Source organism: Carlito syrichta, unplaced genomic scaffold, assembly GCF_000164805.1.
Source record: "Carlito syrichta isolate Samal-C Ts95f unplaced genomic scaffold, Tarsius_syrichta-2.0.1 Scaffold316004, whole genome shotgun sequence".
NCBI lineage: Eukaryota > Metazoa > Chordata > Mammalia > Primates > Tarsiidae > Carlito > Carlito syrichta.
In genome coordinates, this window is record NW_007260100.1 from 1,533,927 (window position 1) to 1,557,104 (window position 23,178).

Consider the following 23,178-nt stretch of genomic DNA (forward strand, 5'->3'; position numbering starts at 1 on the left):
ATTTTTTTTTTTTTTTTGAGTTGGATTCTCACTCCGTCGCCCAGACTGGAGTGCAGTGGCCGCTCCCGGCCACCGCAGCCTCGACCTGCTGGGCTCCGGCGATCCTTCCACCTCAGCCTTCTGAGTAGCCGAAATCACAGGCGCGCGCTACCACGCCCGGCTAATTTTTTGATTTTTTATTGTAGAGATGAGGTCTCGCCTGCCCAGGCGGGTCTCGAACCCGCGGGCTCAGGCAATCCACTCACCTCAGCCTCCCAAAGGCGCGGGATTACAGGCTGAGCCACCGAGCTTGGCTTATTATTTTCTTATATACTAGAACATTTACTTATTTATTTGTTATTTTTCTATTGTTTATTATTTATTCTTCTTGATGGAATGTAAGCTCTTCAATTACAGCAATCTTCTTCTACTTTGCTTGAAACAGTGTCTAGTACAGAGTAGGCATTCAGCAAATATTGTTAAATGACTGACTGAATGAAACATAGATGCTTCTGATGGAGATGGTAAATCTATGTGATATACCTATGGGAAGGTTCTAGGGAAGCAAGAAATCATTGGAGTGCAACAAACCTTCAAAGTGCTGGTGTACTTCTTTTATAGAGTAACCAGAAAGGTTAAATTACTTACCTAAAGTCACACTGCTAATAATGTCAGAGAAGAAATTTCATGAATGTCAGTAAGACTCCAACTTAACTGTTGCTTGTTGGATGGTGCTAGAAATTATTTGAGATACAGTATATCTGTAAAGAAATCCCAGAGCAGGTTGTGTGATATGATTTCTAATTAAAAGTAAGATTCCTTAAAAGGGGAAAAGCTGTGAGGATAGAGGAAAGAGATCCTCAAAGGTAGATTTTCAGGGCAGTATATGGAGGGACCAAAAAAACCCTGGAATTTATTTATATACAATCGTGTATTTATTCTTATATATTTAAACTTCAGTCACCTTCAAAGTACTCTCTGTTTGGTGCAACACCTACTGAAAAACTTTTTCCACTGCTCAAAACAGTTTTTGAACTTGTCAATTGTGATGACTTTTAGTGCTTCTGCCGGTTTTTTTTTTTTTAGTCTCTTCCACATCAGCAAAATGTTTCCTTTTGAACACGTTTTTTCATCAGGGAAACAAAAAAAAAGTTGCTTGGGGCCAGATTAGTTGAATAGGGAGGGTGGGGCATGGAGGTCATGCCATTCTTGGTCAAAAACTGCTGAACACTCAATGCAATGTGGTCAGGTGCACTGTCATGGTGGAAGAACCAGTCACCTGTTTGCCACAACTTGTGGATGGTTCTTCCACAAATCATGATGCAACCGTCTCAAAATATCTAGATAAAAATCTTGGTTGATCATTTGATCTGAAGGAACACATTCTGGATGTATTACAAGGGGCCTGTCCTCTAAAAGATAATTCTGTTTTTATTGGGGTAGGGGTCCCCCTCATAACTCCTAGTAATTTAGGTTCACTGGCCACTGGTTGGAAACCTGGAGAGTCCAAAGGGAAGGCAATTGCCTTAGAAATCCTTCAGTAGGTGCTTTACTTCTCCCTGTTCTGCTTTTGGAGAGCCTTACAGTTGAGACCTTTTCCCAAATAAATTCTCTGGTGCCTCAAATAGAATTATGACCAAAAGTAGCATGCCAAAATTTATGCTTTACTCAGAAAATGGATAACTAAGTACATCTCTAATGGAATTTAAGGTCCTTTGAGCCCTGACAAGTTGGTCAGAATGCTATCCCATGTAAACAGCTATCACTTCACATCTGTGCCCTCAGTTACTTTTGAATATACTGCTAAAATGTGACTTCATGGGACTGGACCCACTCATGGTTACGTTATCGATGGGGGAGCCAGGATTGCTCTTTCCCTACTAGATGGGTCAACCCAATCAAGAATTTTCATGTATAAAGGTGTGCTGCTTAGTTTTTGCTGTCTCAAGATATTTTCCCACACCACTACTACCTCCAACTCACTATCATCCTTACCTGCCTTCCAGAGCAGGGAGAATTGGTGAGCTATAACAAATGCAATATAACTTCTAGTAATATATAGACTATCACAGAGATATATAATTTGTGAAGCATGAGTCCTAATTTTCTTTGTTTTATTATGGCATAAAATTTATATTTTTGTCATCAAAATTAAAAAAAAACAATGAAAAAGGAAAAGATAACGTTAACCTTTGCTGTATTTCAAGCCATCCTGAAACTTAGTAGCTTAGAATACTAATAATTTATTGGCTCGCACTTCTGTGAACCAGAAATTTGAACTGGATTTAGAAGGGTTGGCTCATCAATACTGGGAGTAGCTCTTTCATCCTCAAGATGACTAGCCCAAGATTCTTCACATAGCAGTGGCAGGTTTCCCACGAGAGCAAGAGTGGAAGCTGCAAGGCCTCCTAAAGAGTAGGCTCAGAACTCACATATTATTACTTATGTGATATTCTGTTGATCAAAGAAAGTTACAAGGCAGCTCATATTTAAGGGATGGGGAAATAGACTCCACCTCTTAATGGGAGGAGCTAAAAATCTGGCCATTTTAATCTACCACAGATTCCTGTCCCCGTCATACCTAAACCTCAGTGATCATAAGGCAAAACCAGAGCAAGCAGAAATTGATAAGCTACATTAAGAAATTTGAACTTTACCCTGAGGGAAAGGGATTGAAATGTTGGAGTAATTTGAGCAGAGAATTGGCATGATTAAACAAATGTGCTAGAAATATCACATTGACTGAAAAGTGGAGAATGAATTAGAATGGATTAGAGCACAGTAGTAGTACTGCTTGGAATAAAATGTGAAGGCAATATTACTGTTTGAAATCTTATAATAATCCAAGCAAGAAGTGACTTGACCCAGTATAGTGGCTGTGAAAATGGAGATGCACAAATTGGAAAGATATTTACGAGAAAGAAACCACTCAAATCCATGTGAAAATGGCAGTAAACATAAGTGGGTAAAGAAACCACATAGCAATAATAGAACTATATATGTGTGTGTGTGTGTGTGTGTGTGTGTGTGTGTGTATATATATATATATATATATATATATGAGTTGAAATCTCACTCTGTCGTCTAGACTGGAGTGCAATGGCACAATCACGACTCACTGCAGCCTCATTCTACTGCACTCAGGCGACCCTGGTTCCACCTCAGCCTCCTGAGTAGCTGAGACTACAAGTGCACACCACCATGCTTGGTTAATTTTTTAAAAATTTTTGTAAGGATGAAGTTTTGCTATGCTGCCCAGGTTGGTCTTGAACTTTTTGGCTCAAGCAACCCTCTCACCTCGGCCTCCCATAGTGCTAATATTGCAAGTGTGTGCCACTGCACCCAGTCTGAACTTAAAATATTAATTTTTGATTAACTTTAGCTTGTTTACATTCTGATTTCTTTCAGGTCCCATACTAATAATTTGAACTGTGTATATGGTTTCCTATTACTAAGAAACATTGCCTTTAAAGTTGTTCAATTATAGCATCTGTATCATTACATAGCTAACTGGTCACTAATATAGCAGGATGCATAAATAAAATCTTATTCCATAACTTGGATAAGATACGTCTTTCTGCTTGTTTAGAAGATGAAAGTAGACATGTATTCTGTTTGCTAGTATTTTGAATTAAGCAGAGCATACAGATCTTCATAATGAGCCAACAAAAATAACTAGAATTCTTCTAGAGTTTTGACTTCTTAATAAGCTAACAATATTTACTAATAAAATTAATTGTTTCTGGTCCATCTATTTTTCGTGGTTGTTACAATGTACATTTTGCACCTGTTTACCTCCTGACAAAGTAGGTTTCATTTTCACAACCAGTGTGTATTCCGGGTCACTAATTTCATCCCTTTTAGTAGTTGTTGTATGGTGTTTTTTCTGCATAATGATTTGGTGTTGATTCCCTTCTTACAAGGGTTTCTACTGTGGTATAGTTTCAGGAGATAGCAACAGTTTATTCTGAAACCAAAGGATAAAATTTTACTCCCCTCAAGGTCTTTTTTATTCCCTCTCTTCTAAGCTTCATTTTTGCCCAGGGGAAAAATATGCATAAATGAAAGCAACTTCTACTGTGCATTAGGTATCTACTGAACGGTCCTACGTTCTGTCAGAACACTTAGCTAAGATATAAATCTAAGAGCAAGGTGAATACTGTATTTTGTTACACAGTTGCCGTCTAATTTTCAGATTGACTGTTTTCAAGTTTAAGTGATATTCATACCATTTTTTATTTTATTCACATTTATCATTATAAAAGTAAAATAGAGGTTTTAAGATGTTGGTTTCAGAGAAGTAGGAGATGTTGTGAAGCCTGTTATCCTCATATACACTAATATATCAAACACTGTTCTCCATTTGACATTAACAAAATACAAAAGCGATGTCTGTCAAAGTTGAGTGGAGACTAAAGTTTCACCTTCAAACCGTAATTTTATCTCATCCTAAACTTGAAATAAATCTTAGTAATGCTCTCAGTCCCTACAACAAATTAGCTCACATTAGAAAGTCAACTAAATATAAAACAGCTGTGTGCACATCATTTTACTTGATTGTACATTTCAGTCCATAATATGAGTAGCCTTGTAAGCATACTGAATAATCCATACCCAGAGGGTTGTTTGGATGGTTGCTGATAGATTTATATTGTATTGATTGAGAAAGTTGAGAACAGTAGCTCCCCAAACTACAGTAATGAGAAACAACCATAATGTTGTGCATCGATGATTATTTAGCTACAAAAGAAAGATTACTTCCCAGACCTGATTTTCCGTGGTACTAAAATGAATGTTTACTTCAAATGGACAAATTAAGGAGTAGTAGCTTCAGAGTAAGGTTGCAAATGATTTCTTTGAGGATCAGAGAGGAATATTTCCAAATGCAACTTTATTCCACTGGTAAATGAATCATTTTTGAGCTGCCATCTAGATCTTACTTGACTAGAAGGTTTGAACGCCTATCTTACTTGAAAGGTCCTTAATTTTAGCAGTGACATAACATTCATAAAAGCAGTTTGGAAGAGTGACTTTATTTTTAGAAGATAGTTACAATATCTTTTTCAACCATAGCACTTATCATGTTTGGTATATGATAGATGCTTAATGAATGTTCATTTATATTAACCAAGCAATCAGTCAGTATCAAAAGATACTGGAACTTTTTAAATGCATGACAAATTTGAGAAATTATATACCTAAAAGAATAATTCTACAGGCAAGGCACTGGGTGTTTAAAAAAAATCCAAATTAAAAATCAGGGCAAGGCAATACTTCATTACTTAAGTGACCTTGGACAAGTCAAGTAACTTCTTTGTGCCTCAGTTTCTCATCTGTAAAATAGAGTTAGTATATGAAAGACACTTAGAATAATACCTGACACTATATGGAAGATGCTTAGAATAATACCTGACACATGCAAGCATTAAATAAATAACCAGTTACTATTATGATGATAATGCAAAAATATCTCATTCTAAACTCCCATATTCATGATAGTCTAACCAGGAAAATAGAAACAATTCTGACTATCTAAAACAAAGGAATTTCTGCAGAAATTTGTTACCCGGTATATGAAAGATCTGAGAGGTCAACAGGGAATGGTGAAGCAATCAAGAGATTAGCAAAAGTGGGAATTTGCTACAGTACCAGTCTATAAGGCCAAAGAAAAGAGCAGGTGTAACTGGAACAGGAACCCAGGGATCAGGACCACCTAGAGGAACCTGGAACCATGGCAGGCTTCTTCAAAGGGAGCTGGAGCCATGGAAACCAGGAAGGAAAGATAGAAATACTGACTTCGCCATCATGTCTTCCAATATCTTACCAGTGGCTTTTATTGTTCAAACCATATAGAAGTCATCTGACAAAGAAGCCATGGAAATGCCACCCATAGGGATTAACCCTCTTGCAATACAGAGCAGAGCAAGGAAAGTGCAAGGAATGGATTTGAGAGCCAATAGACCAAGGACTTATACAACTCTGCATTGGATGCGGCCTTGACTTATTGCTTTGCAAGTCTCTCTTTCTCACTAGACTGCAAATTTCTTTGGCAATAGAACTCAGGCATTGTTTGTTTTTGTACTTCTAAACTCCTGTCACTACTATGCTTTGCACATTATAAGTGTTCAGTTGTGAATATTGGCAAAATTTTTTCACAATACTATGATAGATCTGAATCTCTTGACTCCTTAGATACAATTCTTTTTCTCTATGTGAACAGGGGATATTAATCAATTATGCCTGCTGTTCTCATGCAAGACACGCCTTTTGACTAAGATGCAAAGATGACAGCATGCTAACATAGCTGCATATTTGCACGGATTAAGAATAAGCAATGTATGCAAACTAGTAGCTTGAAGTCGTTTGTCTAGAGAGTCTACTTATTTGTAGAACTTTCTAATTTACTTGGGGAAAGACAAGTTCCTTAACTTCTGAAATAAAACAAAAGAACTTCATAATTGATATATCAACAATACAAGTCCAACGTGGAAACTTTCACATTTATTACTTTATAACCAACAATAAGAAATACATTTTATATTGTGACCCAACACACACACACACACACACACACACACACACACACACACACACACACACACATACACACACCTGAAAAAGATATTAAAAAACTGCAATATATTGTATTCTAACTTTTAAAAAACACTGGTCAGATCCACTAAATTGATTTTCCAACCCACCAATGTGTTGCAACCCATAGTTCGCAAAACACTTGCCTAATAGAATTATACCCTTGAAAGAGTTTGGAAATCATAGGTTCCCAGCATGGCCCTTGACAGCGGTAATAAAGAGGGTGAGGGCACTCCCTCCGTCTACAGGCAGAATCTGAAGAGTTAGCATTGCAAGGTCCAGAGTAAGGGCTACGCCCCTTCTTCCCTTCCCACCATCCACTCACAGTCACCAGCTATAAACAATTTGGGCAAGTGAAGATGCTGTCCTTAAAATGGGGAAAACACTGAAAATAGCATGTACTTATGTTTTAGAGGTTGCATTTCTTTAACCAGTCTCTGTGGGTCTTAAAATGTTCTTTTTGTGATTAACACAAGCAAAGCACAGTTTGGCTCAGATGGGGAAGCATTCTTTATTCTGTCAGATCCTGAAACAAAATCAAAAGAGACTGACTAGAAGTCCTAGTGAAAATAAACTCAATATAATTTGGCAATATATTGTTACTGAAAAACAAGAAGCCTTCTATTATGGTAAAAGCAAGGGCTCTTCCTTTTGAGTATTATCTTAGAGTTTCTGGTGGTTCAAAAAATCACCAGAAAAAATCACATTTTTAAGAAGTTCTGTTTTCTCACCAACTTCAGGATTTCTATCAAGCTGTCTGAAAACAAAATATTTTTGTTCCTTAAACACAGCTGGCAGATTTGAGAGTGTTATGCACAATTGGCCGTATGTCAAAAGATACGTAGAGCATAATGCATTTTATGTGGTTTTAAAATAAGGTACTTAATTAAATGAAGAATCCAGCACTATTCAGGAACGTGAATGCAATAGTTTGAAAACTTCCTCATGAGTTCTCAGGCAAATTTGTTAGTGAATTATTAGTGCTAGAGTGAAATCACCCACTCTTTGTTACCATCCCAGTTCACATAATAAATATAGTCATGCTAACCACAGTGTTGGGATGATATACAATTCACAGTAGACAAATTCATCCCATAGGCACATGCTCACTACTCCAGCGACCTTTATCTGAGTATAAAATTTGACATACTGTCTCCAAGACAAAGTCTACTCCTGAAATAGTTATGCTTATGAAAAGAAAAGATAAAGGACATGCAGATAATCTTTAAAAAATCATTTATTTATATCTTTAGAATGCAATCAAAAGATACCTGAGAAATAAAATACTTATCCATGGGTAGGAACACTGAAGAGCTTGGGATCTAGCGCAGGCTCCTAATTCTGGCTCTATCATTTAATCTCATACCTTGGGAATGTCACTTAATTTCTCTGACCCTCTCTTTCTTCATCAGGAAAGTAAGGGTAAGAACAGAATATATCACACAGAGCTGTTGCAAAGATTAAATGAGATTATATTTAGAACAGGGCTTAGCTCAGTGCCTAAAGCTCTGGAAAGCTCTCAATAAATATTGTCAGCATTAATAAGTATGCATGCTATAATTAGGATGATAATTATTATTTTCAAATATTTTATTTCTCCAAGCTCAGCCTTGAGTTTTCTGTCCCATCACATGATTGTTGGTAGCCCAAGACTCTGCTGGATAACTATAGATGAGCCAGTGGCATATTAGTAAGAATTGAGTGCATACCCATATTTACATAAAATCGAGATGCATCTGCTCCATTCATTCATAGCAATTTAGCTTGAAAACCTCATCTTCACCTAATGACTAGTCCCATTTTTTGAGAATAACTTCATGGCACAGCTGAATGACAAAGAAATGCTACATCCACTTTACTCTCTATTCATCCTTACTTGGCAGGCTCAGTTATCCAATGCCACTCTGTGTACCCGGTCACATCAGGAACTGTAGAACATGAGTAACACAGCTCCTCTGGGGAAAGCCCAGTAGTGAGAATGCTGAAGTGCCATATGTGAAGATGATATAAAATCAAATTTAGGCAGAACAAAGCAAACTGTGATTGTCACCACATGCAGTGCTGTAAATGAAAAGACTATTCAAATCTATGAATTGGTCCCTAAACTTTCACACTATGTAGATGAGATCGATTTCTTTATTGAGAGAGCAGGATCCAAGTTTGTTGACCCAAACACAGAAGTGTGCTTCTGGATCCTTGCAGCAGTTCAGCACTAGAGGGAATGAAGTTTGAGTAACAATCCTTCAGAGGCTGATAGCTCAACAATATCTGCTATTCTATGGTCTTCTTCATATGAACAAATTGAAGTAACCTGGAAGTAGCAACAAAGCAATTTTACCTGTGGATCGCTTAATGGTAGTTTTGAGAACAGAGCCCCTTACTATATCCTGACAAGGGACAGTCTCCACCATATACTTATCTGTCACAGGACATTCTATCTCTGTGTTGTGAACACAGTTATCTGAGGGAACTGTTGAAGCTATATGATTTCCTCACATTTAGCTAGCAGCGTATTGCTTCTCAGTGTAGAATAAATCTTGCCATTACTTATGGCAAAGCTCCTTTGCTTTGAGTTAAACAGAAGGCTATTTGAAGGAACTAAATATTATATTTTAAGTCACTTTCAAAATATCTTGAATTTGGACATAATCTAAAACTTTCTATAAATGAAAATGATAATTTTTTACACTAGCACACAAATCACAGTTCTGTATATGTTTAACATCTGAAAAGTACATAGGAAGGCAATCAGTTTAGCAAGTAGATTCATGTTGAAAATTGTGAACTATTACTAAAAAAAAAAAATTACTCAATGTCATCCCCAAAATAGACAACACAACTGTAGTGATAATATAGTAATTTTGAAAAAAAAACCATAATACTGTTATGATAAAGAACAAAATATTTAGGCAATTTATTAAGTAGTAAGCTCTAGTATATAAATTTAATGTGAGTAATTTTCTGCTTATTGAATATTTGTACAATTTCTCTTCAAATTTTGCTATTTATTTTCTTGTAATAAATAATGTATTAACTTGCCCCAGATCACACTGATTTGCAAAGTTATGTCCTTCAAGTTATTCTGAAAAACACTCATGGTCCTTTCTTTATTTTCCCAGTCTTATTTCAAAATTATAACTTCTCTTTCTTAGTGCATATGCTCATACCATGACCTAGTACATTTTGCCCCATGCTAATCTCTGGTTTAATATGAGAATTATATCTACCATTGATAGTAATTTAGTATCTGTGACAATACCATCTGTTAGAATTTGAACTGAAACTCGAATACACTTCTATTATGCTGACATGAACACCTGTCCATTAGGGTCTAGATCTGAAAACAGGGATTCATTCTGAATCATCACTGCACAGCTCTCCAATGATGGCAAACAGACCATGTTTATTGGAATAAACTAATGGCAAAATTCCATTACCAATTCCCCAAAGTGATCTAGTCTTTTCTTCCTTCACCCAGTGGTTAGTCTATTTTCCAAAGTGATTCTTATTCTTTAATATATTAAAAAATATATTGCTAATTCTTTTCATCCTGTAACTAAGTAAACTGACTATTTTTCTGGAATTTGAATGACATAGAAACTATTGAGTTAATAAACTGCATGGATACTTAAGCCAAGTTGAAGACATGGATTGGAAAAAGTGCAATTTTTTTTGTCACTTTCAGTGCCTATGCACATATATGCCAGTCAGGTTTTCTTTTAAAATGTAGGTCAAGCTCAGGTGCAGTGGCTCATGCTTGTAAACCCAGCACTTTGGGGGACTGACATGGGATGATCTCTTGAGCCCAGGAGTTTGAGACCAGCCTAGGCAATATAGCAAGACCTTGTCTCTATAAAAAAATTTTAAAAATTAGCCAGGTGTGGTGGTGCATGCCTGTAGTCCCATCTACATGAGACACTGAGGTGAGAGGATCTCCGTAGCCCAGAAGGTCGAAGATGTAGTGAGCCATGATCAAGCCACTGCACTCCGACTTGGATAACAGAATGAGACCCCGACTCAACATATATATACAAAAATAAAAAATAAAATGCAGGTCAAGTGACTGAATATCAGTTATCTGTCCAACCTTTTATGTCAAGCATTATATCACCCACCAGAGATGTGCACTATCCCACAGGGTCCTTGGGTATTACTAAGAACTCTCATTCCCAACCTGCTATATGGTCTGAATGTCTGTATCTTCCTAAATTTTATATGTTGAAATATTAATCCCTCAAGGTGATATTATTAGGAAGTGGGCCTTTTGGAGATGATTAGGTTGTGGAGGCCAAGCCTTCATGAATAAGATCAGCACCATTATAAAAGAAGCCTGAGAAAGAGCTTTCACTCCTTTCACCATGTGAGAACATGGCCAGAAGGCACTGTTCATGAACCAGGAAACAGGCATTCACATACATGGAATCTGCCAACACCTTAATCCTGGACTTTTCAGCTTCTAAAACTATGAGAAATAAATTCCTGTTCTTTAAGACATTCATTCTAGGGTATTTTGTTATAGCAACTCCAATAGACTAAGACACTACCCTACCCTCCTTTGTACTTTACACTACAAATTTTCATGTACCAATGACATACCAGTGTTTCTTCTGTTTCCTTCCTTCACCCAGTGGTTAGTCTATTTTTCCCCCGAGGAAAAGGAAGAACCTCTCCCTTCAACAGGCTTTTATTTTTCATTTTTGTTTTGAGTTGGAGTCTCACTCTGGCTGCCCAGGCTGGAGTAGAGTGGCCCTCTCACAGCCACCACAGCCTCGACCACAGCCTCGACCTGCTGGGCTTAGGCAATCCTTCTGCCTCAGCCTTCCAAGTAGCTGTAACTACAGGTGCGTGTTACCATGCCTGGCTAATTTTTAAATTTATTGTAGAGACAAGGTCTCACCAAGTTACCCAGGCTGGTCTCGAAACCCTGGGCTCAGACAATCCTCTCACCTTGGCCTCCCAAAGTGCTGGGATCACAGGCTGAGCCACTGCACCCGGCCCCAACAGGATTTTATTTTATTTCCTCTGATCTGGAAATCACTGCCAGTTTCTGCAACTTTCCAGGTGATTACAGCAACACAGAAAGGGGCCGTATATTTATTTCAACATTAATGTCAAACAATTAACTCACATACTATACCAGATATTCCATTTAAAAAACTCTAGCCATTGAATTTTCCAAGGTAAGGGAAATATGACTTCCTTCTAATAATGTGATAGCTCAGTGTCAGTGATCAGAAACTATTTCAAAAGAAAAAAATGCAAGCAAGTTCTGCTTGAGATTAGAAAGGGAAGATTTGTGTAATATCAAGATGTGAAGTTATGTCAGTTCCTAAAAGCAGATTTTAGGGTTTGAAGATGGTAGTACTTTAAAGCTTAACCTTCAAAATTCTTCCATCTGCTAGATAAAAAAATAATTAAGCTTAAAGAAAAATAACCTGAAAGAAGTAGCACTTTCTTGCCAAGATCATTTGAATTTTTTTTGTCCAAAATAATTAGAGTGCTTTCTTCTGTTCCACAGGCTGCTTATTTTGACACAACAATATTCTCGTGTTTTGGAATCATTTACTTAAAGATACACAGAAAACCACTTTTTAAAAAATGTCATATTTTGCTCTCTGAATTATTCTCTAATTTAGTTAGGTTTCCCATGATGCCACTGATTGAGAATAATTAAAATAGGCAGGTACCAGAATGCCTGTTTTACATCAAATATATATCTAACTTTCAAGCTGAGGCTCCAAGGGAGTTGGTCATAGAGTTTGGCTTTTTAAATCCCAAATAAAGCTAATCTTATTTGCTTTTGCTTTCCCCACCTTAATTTTCCTTTCTCTGCCCCTCTCCTCCCATACAAAAAATTCCTACCATGTACTATGCTTAGACAACATTGAACCGTTAATGCTCTTTCTTCCCCCTCACTGAAGTTATTAAAATTACCTATGTAAAAGGAAGGTTCTGTTTTTCTTTAAAAAAATATTATGCAAATTACTATTATTTTCATGATCCTACTGTTTAACTGTGCAGAACTAGCTTTTTTCTATTTCCTTTCCATCTATCGCCCACATTGTTTCTTGTCCTTGCTACTTCATGTATTTTTTTCTCCTCTCCCTTTCACCATACCATCTGGCTAATTCAGCAGCAAGTTTATGAAAGCACATTTTCCTGAGTCACAAAGAAACCAATGGTTTGCAAATAGGAGAATAATTTTTACTTGATTGTAATAGTTAATGCATGAACAAACTATAGGTATAAATGGGAATGGACAGAGAGAAAGATGCAGTATCTAATAATATTCTTCAAATAGTTTACCTTTTAACTGGGTACATGATGATAAGACCAAGACAGGAGATATGGTACTGTACAGAGCCTTTAGATGAAACCTAGGCATAGTAAGAGAAGTGATCCTGGCATCAGAAAGGCCAATTATTGATGCATTGTACAAAAGGTTTATGGTAAGGAAAAGGGTGGGCCTTAAACCTTGTGTTCTTTTTTCTGGCATTCTGCTATTAGATTTCCTGGGACAGCAAAAATGGGTAGAAAATTAGGTTTACTTTAGTTGCTGTGATCCATGCTACCGTAGGGAAAGGGGCATTAAACTTCCTGGGTGAATCACACAACATGTAATGTAAGCTACTTTGAGGCCACTACATACCCATTCATATCCTATGCTGACTGTGGCTGCCTCAGGGACTTGGGAGCAGATCCGGGGAAAGTATTAGATTCACTGATGCCCACGCTGGCCCAAAGAACACTACAATACATACAAAAGGGGAAACTTGGGATCTTCACCTCTTTACCTACAAGGTTCCCAATTCTCTCTGACGCTCCCTGGTCTCAGTGAAAGAGAGTTCAGTATTATCTTCTGCCTCAGCATCTCTCCTATATTTGCAGCCATGCTGGCCCTGGAGAGAGCCTTCTGCAGGTGGCAGGGACTTGACCTATCCTCTTGCAATCTTCACCTGATCCTTCATGCTTCTGTTGCTGCTCTGGGTTTTTGTAGTTAAGCTCACGAAACAGCAAAGAAGTGAGCAGTGCACAGTATTTGAAAGCAAGAACGGCAGCAAGTAAAACAAAGAAGCAATGAAGAATATGGTTTGCACTCTCCAAAGTCTCATCTTCATCAATGTATATCTCAATATTATTCCCGCAAATGTGTGGACTCAGAGACTAAAGGACTTTACCATGTGTGTGATGAAAAGTCAAAGGTGCAAATGTCATGGTTTCACATTCACTACACTCTGTGCTTGTTGAATACTAAGGACCCAAAAGCCTACTGATATATCCCCAGTTTGCTGTGTGAATATGTATTCTCTGTGAACCTACACCATGTTCAAGCACAAAGGACCACAGATTAATGATTCTCTGTTTATTCTAAATTTACAGAAGTAAAAACTGAAGATATAAAGACTAAAATCAAAGTGGCTTGGTTTTCCATCCACAATAGAGTATTAGCAAAAATATTACCCACAACATTGATCCAACCAACATTTTCTGAGAGTCTTTCAAGGTCTAACAACTCTGCATTAGTCAAGGCTATTATCCATAGACTACCACTCCAAATTATCCAGGTTTAAATAAACTTTAATGGCAGAAACTCCCAACTCTTTCTAATAAAGCAGAACTTTCTTTTAGTTTGACTAAGTCACATTTCTCCCATGTACATTGCTTTAATTGCATAAGAGAAAGCTCGCTGGGATCTGTAAGCTCGCTGGCCTCTTCATGCACACTAGCCCTTGATTACTGCTCACTCCTCAGAGGAACTGACTCTCCAGTTGGCCTGTGAGCAGCTGTAACTTCTTAAGTTCTTAGTTCTTTTGAGTCCTCTCTTTTTAATTACTTATCTCTGGATTTTATACAATAAAGCAAAACTGGTTCGTTGGTATGTCCTTGGAGGAAAGATACCACCAGTCTGATGCCCTTTAAGATTTACTTTAAGGAAGTATCAAATCTGCAGCTTAGTAATTCAAATTCACCACAAATTTCTCAAGTGCCAGCTATATACTTAATACTTACATTAGCCAGAAATATTAGGAAAACCTGTTCAAGCTAGTACTGACTAAAATATTCAATACCTGAGATGTATTTATTCCAGTAGATTCCAAAACAAGTTTTAAATAGCAGACCTACAGCCAACTTTTTAAACTGGTAAACGCACACATACACACTTATTCCCTGGTAATATGTTTGGTTTTATATTATTTTAATTTTTGAATAATTGGAGCACTGAATTCCATTTTATTACTATTACTGATTTCTGCTATGATATGAATGTATGATAATAAAACTTTTTTGTCTTTTTATTTTAAAGTTGTAGGTTACAAGTCAGGATTTGGTCCATTAGTGGCTTAGGCACTTATGTGAAGTTTTGGGTTTCCCACTGGACCTCACTTTTCCTGGATTAGGGTCAGGCACCCTTATTGATGTTATGTGCCCACTCCACCCCGGGCGGTGTCCCGCTACTGCCAACTTCGTTTTTGTAGTATTGATAATAAAAATTTTTATGATTCATTCATTGAACTAGCATTTACTGACCTACTGTGTACCAGGAACTCTGCTCTCATTAAGCTTTAAGGCATTGGGAGACACAAAAGAGTAAACAGACAGTTGTGACATAAGGTGATAAAGGTAATGAAAAGAACTAAAGGTATTACAAGAACACATAAAATGGGCTTCTTACTCACCCATGGGGTGGTCAGCAATCACTTCATGCAGGAATCTAAAACGATGTTAAAACTGAGACCCAAGGAATGATTACAAAATATTGGGGCTGGGAGAAATCTTCTGTGTGCTGGAGGAATTTTCCTGTCATGTTATTAAACCATTTGTAGCTTGAAATAGGCCATGGTGAGAGTAGTTATACTGCAGGAATCAGAAAATGATCCAAATCAGGGCCTTGCCCTTATGGGACACTAGAATATGCCTCCTCAAAATATGAAAAATTGTTACGCTGAGGGTAATTTAAAAGAAACAGATATGGGAGAGCTTTCTGCTCTTCCTCTATTTGCCTAAAAGTAGGACATAAATTTACAAAGATAAAAGCTATTCTGCCCCCTCTTTACCAGAGGGAACAAAGGTTAACCACTGAAGACAGTTTTAGACTCTCATCGGTCTAGAGATGACACCAGAGGAATTTATATTAGCAGGTTTTACAAACTAACCTTTATCTGTCATTTATTTGCTTTTCCTCAAATTGCTGCCTCATAGAGACTTAAAGTCCTTTTCCTTTGTCTTGTCGCTTCTCTAAAAATTTAGTTTGTTGTTGAAGATGCTCTATAAGATGGAATTCAAAGCAATCTCTTTGAGAACTACTCATTTTCTGGGTGTCTCACATGTATATAAATATATGAAATATACATGTTAATAAACTTCTGTTTGTTTTTCTCTTGTTAATCTGTCTTTTGTAACATGGGTCCATTCTAACTATTAACTTATGGGATTTTTCCCTACATCCTCCTATGCCTCCACTCCCACCCACGACTAATTTACCAGTACCCCGCCAGAAATGAGTGAGAGCACAGTCAATTAAGGAGCTAAAAGTCTACATTGAATGGAGTGATAGAAAATAAGGCTGGAAAAGTAAGTAGGAGCCAGATCTTGAAAGACCTTTTGATCTATGATAAAAAATTTGGAATTTTTCAGGAGAATGAAGGGGAAGTAATGAAAAGCTTTAGAGAGAAAGACTTTAACCTGTTTTCATATTTAAATGTAAAATGTGACAGCAGTATGGAGAGCATTCTGGGCCAATACCATGTGAACTTTCTCAGAAACAAGTTGAAGGACATCAAGTAATTTGAAAAATACAGGAAAAGCATTCTCAATATGACAAGAGCACATTTGGGGCAGATTAATCCCATGGCATATTGTGATAGTGTGTACTCTAACAGATGGGAAAGGAAAGTAAAATAGATTATGGAAAATGTTTCATCTGCTATCACCTGCAAGACAATAGCCACAAATGGAAGTCATGTGTTGCATTGACCACAATGTCAATTTAAGCATTAAGACCCAGGAGAAAGCCAGCCAACAGATCGTTCATTCACTTACTGTGAATATAATTTATTAACTGTGATATAATTCATTAACATTTACTAATTTACTGGCACAGACACCTATAAAGCTAATTTGGGGACTTTTATTGGTGGTTTTTGGCAATGAAATTTGAAATAATATTCATGTCAAAAGCAATGTAAATTTTTTACTATATATATTTATGATTCAGTAGCTTTCCTGGATAAAAAAGATGTACAACCGATTTTACAATAGGCCCTGAGCATTCACAAAATTTAACATGTCCGTGGTCATGTTCATTTAAAATATTGATAATACTCAATTTCAAAATGCACACAATGCTAGACTGTTTTGTGTTTTGGAACCAGTCATTTACCTCATGAATGAGCCCACTCAACAGTCCTGCATCTGCACCTCAAAAAGATTTTGTCATTGATTATTTTGATACTGACAGACTTAGAAGAATTGAATATGTGGAAGGGCACCATGTTCTTGTCTAAGAAGATTCAACATTTTAAAAGTGCCAATGCTTTAAAAATATTAATCTATAAATTAAAAGTTATCCCAATAAAATTACGAGATAATTTTTGAAAACTAGATTTGGTGACTCAAAACTATATGTGGAAAAATGAATGTGTAAGAAGAGCTAAGAAAAGTCTAAAAAAAGGATGAATTAGAGAAGTCTAGCACTACCAGGTTCTACCACATGTTAGACAGTTACATTAATTAAAGAATGAGATAGTGACACATGAATCAAAAGTCTGTAATGGAACAGAATAGAGAAGTCAGGAATAGACGCAAGTACAAATGGAAATTTAGTATACAATAAAGGCAACATTGCAAATTGATAAATTAAACAAACATTAAAAATGAAGCTATAGAAGTACTAGAAGAAAGTATGGTATAATTTAAAAAATAGTCTTGGTGAAAGGAAGGACTTTGAAAACACAGAACCACAAAAAATAAAGCATGCAATTTCTGTACACCAAAACCAAGCAGGCTAAGAACCAAATAAAAAACACAATCCCATTCACAATAGTCACACACACACACACACACACACACACACACACACACACACACACACACACCCCTCAGCATCTACCTAACCAAAGAGGTGAAAGATCTTTACAATGAGAACTACAAAATACTGCTCAAAGAAATCAAAGATGACACAATTTGCTTTACCAAAAAGATACCTGCAAGTGTATGTTTGTTGCAGCACTATTCACAATAGCAAAAACATTGAACCAATTCAGATGCCCATCAAAGGTGAACTGGATAAAGAAAATGTGATACATATACACTATGAAATACTACATAGGCATAATGAGGAACAAAATCATATCCTTTGCAGCAACATGGATGCAGCTGGAGACCATCATTCTAAGTTAATCACAGAAATAAAAACCAGAATACTGCATGTTCTCACTCATAAATGAGTACATTGGGCACATGGGCAAAAAGATGGGAAAAACAGACACTGGGCACTGCTGAAGTGGGGGATAAAGGGCACACAATCACCCATTGGGTACTATGCCTACTACTTGGATGGGAGGACCCATCAGAAACCCAAACCTCACCTTCATGAAATATATTTATGTAACAAATCCTTACATGTACCTCACAATTCTAAAGTTAAAAAAGGATAATAAACCAGACAAATTTGAATGGCTGCAATAAAGTGTTTCTGTATGATGAAGCATCATAAAGTGAAAAACAAATAATATACTGTAGATAAAATATTTGTGACAGATGAAAAAATGTTTTTATTAATATATAAAGAAAAAATCAATAGGAAAAAGAAACAAAGCAAGAGGCAAAGATCATGAAGGCAGACTTCACAGAAGAAATAAAAATGTATTTTAAATATGTTAAAATATGTTTAACCTCACTCCTTACAAATAAATACAAATTAAAACTTCAAAGAGATAGAAATTTTCTCTTTTGGACTGGCACAGTCAATGACACACATATATTTAATAAGAGAGTAAATTGGTGTGATGTGATTTTTTAAAAGACAATTTGACAATTTATACCCAAATTTCAAATGCAGGTATCCTTTGACCCTGCCATTCTGCTTTGAATAATTTAATCCTTATCATACTTGTAGATAGATAGATAGATAGATAGACAAAGATATTCATTATATCATTGTTTGCAATAGCAAAAAAAATTTGAAACAAATTAAATGTTTATTAGTAAAAAATTGTTTAATGAATTATTGTGTATTCATATAGTGGGATACTATGACACCATCAATAAAACAATAAAGCAGATCTGTCAGGACTAAACTGGAGAACCCCAGGATACAATGCTAAAGGAATAAAAGAGGTACAGAACAGTATGCATGTGTAGTATATTACTATTGTGGAAAAAAGATTATACATATGTACAGAAAAAGATATGCAGATTTATGTAAAGAATACCATTGGAAGAACACAAGAAGAGAAAATGTAGAAGAGAACAGATAAGTAAGGGACAGATATTTTTGTTTTCTTTTTTGAGTTGAGGGTCTCACTCTGTCGCCACAACTCACCACAATTTCGGCCTTCAGGACTCAGGCAATCCTTTTGCCTTAGCCTCCTAAGTAGCTGGGACTACAGGCTCATGCCACCATGTCCAGCGTATGTTTTGATATTTTGTAGAGACAAAGTTTTTCTCTGTTGCCTAGGCTGGTCTCAAGCAATCCTCCAGGGTTCAAGCAATCCTCCCACGTCGGCCTCCCAAAGTGCTGGGATTACAGGTGTGAGTCACTGTGATGTGCTGAGATTTTCTTTTTTGTTTCAAATATATGCCTTTTATAACATGTAATTGGGGAGAAGGGTCACTGGAATCAGTGGTAGGAAGATTATGGAAATATTTCAGGGAGTATGCCAGCAAATGAAAAATGTGTTCTCTGAGGGAAAGATACAACTTAAGCCAAAATTGAAAAGGCTTTCATGTAGTACATTCCATCATCTTCATTCATGAGACATCTACTGAAGGAGACAAAAATATTTTGCCCCCAAATGTATTTCTTTGGCATATTTTGAGATGGCTGCCATAGGGCCAGCAAACAGAAGTGCCTTTGCAAAGCTGTCTTTTGTGAAGGAAATCTGCATCTGTAGAGAATGTGCATTAATGCCAGCAGGCCTTCCTTTGTCCATATCTAGAAAAAATTAACTGACTCTGGCACCTTAAATATCTGAAAGATATATTAACCATCTATTTTCTCTGAGAGCTGCTACCTGGGAGATTTCAACTATATAACAATTCCACCTTTACTAGCCAAGCCTCCTCTTCTTCTCCCTCCCATAACCTGTCTTGCCACTAAAATCTGATTTACCACCACTGTCAACTGTGTTTGGCCATGCTTTGAGACCACATTCTTTCTGTAAACTCAAGGTGGTACATAAGCTTCTGCCCCTCATTGGGGATTGGGTCTTCATTCTGAAGGCTATCACGCATAGAGGTTAAATATATTTGTATGACTTTTCTCTTATTAATTTGCCGTTTGTGAGTTTGTGTTTCAGCAAAACTTCAGTGGGCCAAGGGCTTTGGCCCCTATTACTAGTGTATGGTAAGGATCATCATTATTCACAGCCATCACTATGGGTCAGTGCTGTGAGGACTGGGACTATGTCCTGTCTTAACCTCCATTAAATTTATTGGGATTAGCACAGTGCTTATGTCAAGGAAAACCGGAGCTAGACAATAGTTAAAGAAGTACAAACAGATTTTATTCAAGAACCATTGAAATAGAAAGAAAGAGACCCTAGTATACAGCTGGGTTCACTTCTGAATACAATAAGGAAAAGTAGGGCTTTATAACCAAGTAACAAGGTAATGAGTCTGTGGATGGAAAATTAAAGGGTAGGATAATTCTTGCTAGACTGATCTAACAGAATTCTTACTAAAGGCAGGCCAGGGTGGTCAGATACCACCTGGGGGTGGTGAAAAATGAGAAATTTGGTCAGATATTGAGAGTGACCAGATATCTACTGTGGAGATTCTGGTTAAACCAACTTGACAAGATTTATGTTTAAACTGTGCAATACAAAAACTAACAGGGAAGTCCAAAGGTTCAGGCCTAGTTAAGAAGAGGATTCTTTGGTCAGGAGTCTTTGGGACCTTGCATGTAGTAAGCACTCAATAAACATCCATGAAATGAATGAATTAGTATATAATGAGTAGATAAAATTATGTTAGTGTTACCATTATGATATGGTGTTAGTATATACCATTTCTTTAAAAGAAGAATGCAATATGTTTTTGTTTTTGTTTTTTTTTTTGAACTGGAGTCTCACTCTGTCACCCAAGCTGGAGTGCAATGGCACATTCACAGCCACTCCAGCATCGACCTGCTTGGCTCTGGCGATCTTTCCGCCTCAGCCTTCCAAGTAGCCGGAACTACAGGTGCGTGCTACCACGACCGGCTAGTTTTTTATTTTTTTATTGTAGAGACGAGGTCTTGCTAAATTGCCAGGGCCTGTTTTGCACCCCCGGGCTCAGGCAATCCACTCGCCTCAGCCCTCCAAAGTGCTGGGATTACAGGCTGAGTTACTGAACCCGGCCTTTTTTAGTTTTATAAATGACTTTGAGAAAAAGGGAAAAAAAATTACTTTGCATCTATATTTTATCCTTATATTTGCATAATCAGTTTATTTTTTCTTATTGATTATATCTGATTATATATGATAATCATCTTATTATTAGATGGTTATATATGATTATTATTTTAATCAGTTTATTATTATTACTTTTAACTATAGTTAATAATAGAAAATATCATGATATTCAGAAATCTACGTATTTGTGATCATCTTAGTATGGATCTCTTTTGCTGGCCAAGAGTGTACTACAATGCTTACCAAGCATAATACAGAGGCCACCTGAGATGCTTGTTTAAAATGTAGATTCCTAGGCTCTATTCTCAGAAATTCTGGTTTAGTAGGTTGGGTTCATTTTTAGGAATATTTGAAAATTTTCTCAGGTAATTTTAATGTCCATTGAATTTGAGAGACAGTTTTCAATTATTTTTTTCCATTGGGACCTAATAGTAAAGACATATGATAAAACAGAATATATTTGGTATATTTTTTAAAAATTCATTTAACGAGCATTCCTAATAAGCTTACTTTGTACCATTCACTGATCAAAATACTTCACAAACTCATTTAATCTTTATAACAACCCTATGAGGTAGATATTATTTACTTTTCCATTTTACAGATGAGGAAACTGAGACATAGAGATTTTTTTTTAAAAAACTGATCAAACAAAGGTCATCTACATGGAGATAGAGAATAAGACAATTGGTCCCAGGGATGGGGGCTGGGAGAGGAAGAAAGGAAATGAAGGGATGTAAGTTGACAGATACAAAGTAGCAGACAGGCAGGATGAAAATGTCTAGAGAGCTAATGTACATCATGAAGACTATGGTGAATAATATAGTATTGCATTGGGATTTTTGAAAAATGAGTGGATTTTAGCTGCTCTCATCACAAAAAAATGGGTACTTAAATGATATGATGAATATGTTAAGTCGTTTCACTATAGTAAGCATTTTACTATCTATCTCTATCTCATAACATTGTATACCTTAAATATACACAATAAAATTCATAAAAGAAAAATGTGCCCAAGTTCACATATCTGGTAAATGAAACCTAGGTGAAATGATCCGTGGAACATATGGCTGCTCTCTCTCTCACCAGTGAAACCTGAGAGGCAGGGAACTGGGAAGAAAGAAGTTTATTTCTGAATTCAGAATTCAGGGAGATAAACCAGTAGAGATACCAAGGTTAGCTCAGCCTCTCGGATTTTACAGTCTGTATTTATAAGCAGAAGCATTGAGGTTTGCTAATGATTAACATCAAACTACATGACTTACAAAACATTCTGTAGGATTGCAGTTACAATTGCATTTCATTAATTATGACATTCGTTGTCTATATATTCTTGATACCCGTTATCATGAACCTGTAATTTTCACTTATCAGTAACTCTAAGCACAGAAGTTAATGGTGCTTACAACAAAGTAAAACATTATTCATTGTGATACATCATTAGCCAATGGGTGCAACAAAAGAGTGTACTAGTTACAGCTGCAAGATTAATATTGTCTTTCTAATGTTAACTATTGATCATAGAAATGAATAACAATCTATTTTACTAACGATGTGAATACAGCCATGGAGTCAGTGACTCATTCTGTTCCAGGAAAGGTCAGCACAGTCATAATTCTAAGGAATGCAGGTGAGTGCAGGGCAGTAACACTAAGTAACCAAACATTATAACAACTATGAGTTAGTAGTAATGGGTCTCTTCACCATAGGTAATTCTAGAGTTTGCACTTACTGTTTTCTTCTACAAATATTTTATAACATCTAAATTGTTCCAAGATTGCTTGACTCTAATAAATATGCATTCAGTGACACCGAATCACACACAAACCAAAACATCAATAACATTTAAAAACTGATATTTAAATTGTGGGGGCCATAGTCGTTGGTTTCCTAAAGTTTTGCTGAAAAGTCACGAGCATGAGACAGACTGAATAAAAGGAGAAAGGGCATACACATTTTATTTAACGTGTCTACACAGAAGACTTCAGAATGA